Raw genomic sequence first — 7,185 nt, 5'->3', positions numbered from 1 at the left:
TTATAACAATGACTTTCAAGAGGCGGTTGTAACAAAACAACAACAACAACTATTTAAATGACGGTGCTTTGGGCTTCAGTAATTGGACCGTTTTTTTTTTAATGTGGGGCAGTGAAACAAAGGACTTGGATTGGGCCGAAGATTTGTAACAATGGGCGGTGAACCAGTGGGTGTCAGCTTTGGGCTTCAAAATTACATAACAACAGCATATGGGGCGGTGAACAAGAAGGCTGGGATTGGGCCAACTTGATAGTGGGGCGGTGATGTTGTAATCAAACAATGGACCTTTTGTTTATACACTTCAACCGATACCAAACTTAATAACCGATGATTGGGCCTTATTTGTGTAATCACGTGCAAACAATAACAACAACCTTCATCACATGGCTTAAACAAATCACAAATTATAACATGCAGCCGACAAGCACCTTGATTTGTTCAATGGTTAAACCTTTTTCTTTATGTAGCCGACAACCCTTTTTTTTCAAAAAATCACGTGAAGAAGATGACTCATAAGCGAACCAACATGTAACAACTATAAGCGGACCTGATTAATTGTCCTATGAGCGAACCAATTGTGTTGAACTAAAAGCGAACCATAAACTGACTAATAAGCGGACCAAAAATTTTGATCTTTGAGCGAACCTGATCTAATTCCACACGAGCGGACCTGTGTAATACCAAAAAAGCGAACCTACCTGAAATTTTACGCAAAAACGGACCGAAAAACTGCGATTTCTCCTAAACGGCTAGGAGATTTGATCTGAAACTTGGTAGGGTTGCAATTCAATGTTTTTCGCACAATATGTAAAAAATTCAGACAAATCGGACCGTGAACTCACGTTCAATTTGACGAATTTCCGTAAAAACCGTGAGAAATAGGTAGAAGATGAAGAAATAGATGAAATCGGATCTGAAACTGCTGAAATCTGGTACGAATCAATGCGTTTGATCGTGCAATCGAGCTCCTAGCTCTGATACCACATGTAGGACCGGTTTTGACGCCGTTCGATTGCGTAACGAACGTTCGACGTGCGGAATCCGTGAACGTGCATGATCGAACACACAATAACGTACTAGTAACGTGATTTTATTGCAATATATGACAACTCCGATACAAAAACCACGTTGGAGAGACTTTCTCTCTCTAGACTTGAATTACCAAAATCACAAATGGAGCCAAAGTCTTCCAAAAGTCTTCTACTACTTACAACTAATAAAATAACCCTCCTATTTATATGACATTGGAATTAATGAGGATTCTCATTAATTACCAAAACGCCACCTTGCTATTTCTAATTAGTTGTGACATTATGTGCTTGATTTCTTCCGGCTTCTCACTACGACTCGAATTGACGAAGGCGATAGACAATAAATGCATCAACAGTAATTAACCGAAAAACGCAACTGTACAGCCAAACGAACCGAGATCCATGATATTTCCAAACATATTTCAAGTCTCCTATGCTTTAACATCCTTGTAAAGCCTTAAAATTGGGTTAACGGGGGTTAAATGCGTTGAAAAACAAGTTCTAAGGCTGTAGGGACCATTTCTGACAACAGCTGAAACTTGCCGATACCTGGCTGGCGGAGCGAGACTGGGGAGTCTTCCTGGTTCGCGCGGCGTGAGCCACTACAGGTGGCATAATCTTCCAGCCAGCTTCCCATCTATTTCCCTGCTTCTTTCTAACATGGTTTTTGGATCATGTGGGCTAGTTTAAGTGTCCTCCAAGGCTTCAACTCCCGTCCACACACTTGGCATGATCTTGTTCTTCCTTTCTGGCCACACTAAGAATTGGCATGATCTTGTTAATTCGTGAAGACTAAAAATAGCCTATCCATTTCATTCAATCATCTTGCTCAATTCTTTTCTTCTTCCACATCTACTCTATATGGAGGCTACCACATTGTTGGAGGATTCCTAATTGAGTTTTCTTCATCCTAGAACACAAGTGAGTGTTCTTACTATTCTTGTTTAGTTATTTTTAGCTATTTCAATCTAAAAGTTAAACAATGTTTGACTTTCGGTTTAGACCATGAATGTGACAACCTGAGTTTTCAAGGTCTTTCCTCGCAACTGCGTCTCTTAATTCGTTGCGTTCTTTTATGTGCACTTTGTTATTTGATTGTAAATTACTATTTAGGTGTAAATTGATTTCTTTTATGTGCACCTTTTACATGACGAAATCTGTGGGGGATTCGCCACAACATGTCTCGACGAAAACCCTTGGGTTTTCGCCATGGCCATCTCGACGAAATCTAGGATTTCGCCGGCCCGGATTTCACCAAAGCCCATAAAGGGCCCAGTTCATTTAAGTGCGTATATACTACGTGAACTGTTTCATTAGCGAAACAATTGGCCGAATAGAAAACACTAGAGTTCTCCCTCTATGTGACGGCAATCTTGTGTTCCCCGAAATCCTCTTGATCATTCAAGTTACTCTCTCGTTCATCACGGTTAGTGTTAACCTTTATTTGATTGTTTGATTTAAATCGGTTGTATGCATGAATGATGTTCGTGTAGGTTAGGATTTAATATGTGAATCACCATTATGGAGAAACTGTTTATGATTTGTGTGAATGAAAACAATATTGTTAAGCCACTGTTCATGTTCTGTTCAACGCTTGATGATCATATTATTTGGATGTTGAAAGATCTTGTATTACCATCTTGTATATATCGATGATCTGGTTTAGTATGATCCGTGGCTAAGTTTGATGATTAATGATGAAACTGTTAATTGAGTAATTTAAATGATTGTATGAGTTGATATGATTGGGTGATTGATTGATGAGGTCGACTAACTGTTAAGCGATAGTTAGGGTTTCTGGAATTCGTAACTGTTGATGATTCATGTTTCACCCCGACGAAATCCCTGTCCCGACGAAGACCCGATGAAAATTCAATCACAACGAAATCCCTTAGATAAATGTAGCAACTATTGTTTGAAACACATGTGTGTTTACTCTCTACTATCATCGCACTTTCGCGACACCTCTCTCACCCATGTTTCCTTTGATATGATGATCATGAGTGGACGTATCAACCTAACTCAAGCCCAGCTGACGACTTTAATCAATGAACAAGTTGCTGCAGCACTCGCAGCCGCTCAGGCAGGAGGTATAACCTGCCATTGCAACTTACTGTAGGATCTTTAGATCCTACTCTCGTGAACCAACACTTGTGCTTAACTTTGTCTCTTCTTATTCGCACGACAGGTCAACATGCTCAGCCTCCTGTGTGTACTTCCAAAACTTTTATGGACTGCTGATCTACTACTTTCAACGGCACTGAGGGAACTGTAGGTCTCCTCCACTGGTTCGAGAAGCTCGAATCTGTTTCCGAGATGTGTGAATGCCCTGAGGCTCGTAGGGTGAAGTATGCTACTGGTACTCTCGAAGGTGTAGCACTCACGTGGTGGAACGCTCAGGTCCAAATGCTGGGGTTGGTTGCTGCTAATGCCGCCCCATGGAACGACTTCAAAGATTTGATCAAGGAAGAGTACTGCAATCGTGATGACATCCACAAGCTGGAAGTAGAGTTCCACAACTTAAAGATGACGGGGTCGGAAATTGAAGCGTATAAGAAAAGATCAAACGAACTGGCTATCTTATGTCCTACTATGGTAGATCCTCCTATCAAGCGTATCGAGTTGTACCTCAAAGGTTTAGTGCCAGAGATCTAGAGTCATGTGACTGCAGCGAACCTCGCCACTATCCAGCAAGTTATTCGTTTGGCTTATCGTCTCACTAATCAGGAAGTCGAGCAGAACAGGCTGCCCAAGCGTATTTGTACTACTACTACTACTGCTACTGCTAATGATACTACTACTGCTACTGCTACTGCTACTGCTACTGCTACTGCTACTGCTACTGCTACTGCTACTACTGATGCCCCCAGCGACAACAAGCGCAAATGGGATCAGTCTCAGTCTCAGCAACGAAAGACAGATGACTACAAGAGCCCTGGTCAGCAATCTTCTGGTAGTCAAGGGCAGGGTGGATACAGAGGAAATCACCCCAAGTGTAACCGATGCAACATGCATTATAGTGGGCCGTGCAATAAGGGTCGTTGTCAGAGGTGTAAAAAGCTTTGTCATGAAGCTATGGATTGCAGGGGCGCACGACCGACAAATCAGAATCATCTACAACAGCCACCAGCTCCACAGAATCAGCAGCAGCACCAGCAGGGCATCATGGGATGCTATCAGTGTGGTGCCGAAGGTCACTTCAAGAGAAACTTACCCCAGTTGAACAAGAATCAGAACAACAATAATAATCTGGGGAACGAGAACAATAACAGGGGTAACAATGATGGCAATAGTGCCAGGGGACGTGTTTTCGTGCTGGGTCAGGGTGACGCGAGGAACGATCCCAATGTTGTGATGGGTAAGCTTCTTCTGGATGACTTCTTTGCTACTGTTTTATTCGATTCGGGTGCCGATACTAGTTAGGTGTCCTTAAAAGTTAGTCAAACGCTTAAGCGCACTCCAACACTTTTGAACACCAAACACATGGTAGAGCTAGCAAACGGTAAAATTCTCGAGGCCACACACATAGTTAAGGGTTGTAATCTCATCTTAGCTGGTCAGACCTTCTCTATTGATCTTATTCCTGTCATTCTTGGTTGTTTCGACGTCGTTATTGGGATGGATTGGCTATCTCAACATCAAGCGGAGATTATTTGCAAGGAGAAAATCATCCGTATTCCTCGCTCTGGTGAAGAACCTCTCACGATTCATGGCGACAAAAGTGGTGCTGTTGTGGGCATCATCTCTTTCCTTAAGGCCTAGAAGTGTTTGCGAAAGGGCTACACTTCTATTCTAGCCCTCGTTTCTGATAATCCTCGAAAGAAAAGAAGATAGAAGACATCCCTATTGTGCGCGACTTTCCTGAGGTATTTCCTGAGGAATTACCTGGTCTTCCACCTCATCGACAAGCCGAGTTTCAAATCGAGCTAGCTCCTGGAGCAGCACCAATAGCTCGTGCACCTTATCATCTAGCTCCATCTGAACTAGAAGAACTATCCGCACAGTTACAAGAACTCTTGGAAAAGGGCTTCATACGTCCTAGCTCTTCATCCTTATGAGGATCGAGGAAACGGTTAGAAAAAAAGGAAGACGACGTCTACTACATAACAGGGCGCATCTGCGTTCCACTTTATGGAAACTTACGGGAGCTGGTGATGGATGAAGCACATAAGTCTCGTTACTCAGTACATCCTGGTTCGGATAAGATGTACCACGACCTAAAGGCTACATACTGGTGGCCTAGCCTGAAAGCCAACATAGCAACCTATGTAAATAAATGTTTGACTTGTGCGAGAGTCAAGATCGAATATCAGAAACCATAAGGCCTACTCCAACAACCAGAGATCCCGACATGGAAATGGGAGCAAATTTCCATGGATTTCGTTACTGGCCTGCCCGGATCTCAACGCCGAAATGACACTATTTGGGTGATAGTGGATCGATTGACTAAGTCTGCACACTATTTGGCTATCAAAGAAACAGACAAGTTTTCTACTTTAGCAGACGTATACCTAAAGGGAGTGGTTTCAAGGCACGGGGTGCCAATGTCCATTATTTCCGATCGTGATGCACGTTTTACGTCTGAGTTGTGGCAAGCTATGCACAAGTCATTTGGCTCTTGATTAGACATGAGAACAGCAATCACCCACAAACGGATGGGCAGTCTGAATGCACCATCCAAACCCTTGAAGACATGCTTAGGGCATGTGTGATTGATTTTGGTAACGGCTGGGAACGACATCTACCTTTAGTGGAATTTTCATATAATAACAGCTACCACACCAGTATCCAGGCCGCTCCGTTTAAGGCATTGTACAGACGTAAATGCCGATCACCTCTTTGCTGGGCAGAAGTTGGTGACAGCCAAATCACTGGCCCAGAACTTGTGGTAGACACAACTGAGAAGATTGCTCAGATACGACAACGAATGGCGGCAGCTCGTGACCGTCAGAAAAGCTACGCTGATAAGCGCAGGAAACCACTCGAGTTCCAAGTTGGGGATCGAGTGCTAATCAAAGTCTCACCTTGGAAATGTGTAGTTCGTTTTGGCAAACGAGGCAAACTCAATCCGCATTATGTCGGACCGTTCGGAATCATTGAGAAAATTGGTAAAGTCGCTTACAAGTTGAATCTACCTGAAGAACTCAGTGGAGTTCACAACGTATTCCACGTGTCAAATCTGCAGAAGTGTCTGTCAGATGAGACCCTCATAGTTCCTTTGGAGGAGCTCACAATCGACGATCAGTTGCGATTCGTCGAGGAACCAGTAGAAATCACAGACCGAGACGTTAAGGTTCTCAAGCGCACCAGAATACCTCTTGTTAGAGTTCATTGGAACTCCCGTCGTGGCCCAGAGTTCACCTAGGAACGAGAAGACCAAATGAAACTCAAGTATCCCCAGTTGTTCGAGAACAGTGCAACCACTACTGAGGCTGAAGCTACTACAGAATTTCGTGACGAAATTCCAAACCAACGGGGGGATGATGTGACACCCCAGGAAAACCAGGAAACAACACAACACAACTAGCTTCCTCAGTAACCACATTCTAAATTTCGGGACGAAATTTCTTTCAAGTTGGGGATGATGTGACAACCCGAGTTTTCAAGGTCTTTCCTCGCAACTGCGTCTTCTTAATTTGTTGGGTTCTTTTATGTGCGCTTTGTTATTTGATTGTAAATTACTGTTTAAGTGTTAATTGATTTCTTTTATGTGCACCTTTTACATGACGAAATCGGTGGGGGATTTCGCCACAACATGCCTCGACGAAAACCCTTGGGGGTTTTCGCCATGGCCATCTCGACGAAATCTAGGATTTCGCCGGCCCGGATTTCGCCGAAGCCCATTAAGCGCCCAGTTCACTTAAGTGTGTATATACTACGTGAACTGTTTCATTATCGAAACAAATGGCCGAATAGAAAACCCTAGATTTCTCCCTCTGTGCGACGGCAATCTTGTGTTCCCCGAAATCCTCTAGATCGATCAAGTTACAGTCTCGTTCATCGCGGTTTGTGTTAACCTTTATTTGATTGTTTGATTTAGATCGGTTGTATGCATGAATGATGTTCGTGTAGGTTAGGATTTAATTTGTGAATCACCATTATGGAGAAACTGTTGATGATTTGTGTGAATGAAAACAATATTGTTAAGCCACTA

The sequence above is a fragment of the Helianthus annuus genome, chromosome 4, assembly GCF_002127325.2.
Source record: "Helianthus annuus cultivar XRQ/B chromosome 4, HanXRQr2.0-SUNRISE, whole genome shotgun sequence".
In the NCBI taxonomy this organism is placed as follows: domain Eukaryota; kingdom Viridiplantae; phylum Streptophyta; class Magnoliopsida; order Asterales; family Asteraceae; genus Helianthus; species Helianthus annuus.
Note: the sequence above shows the minus strand (reverse complement) of the source record.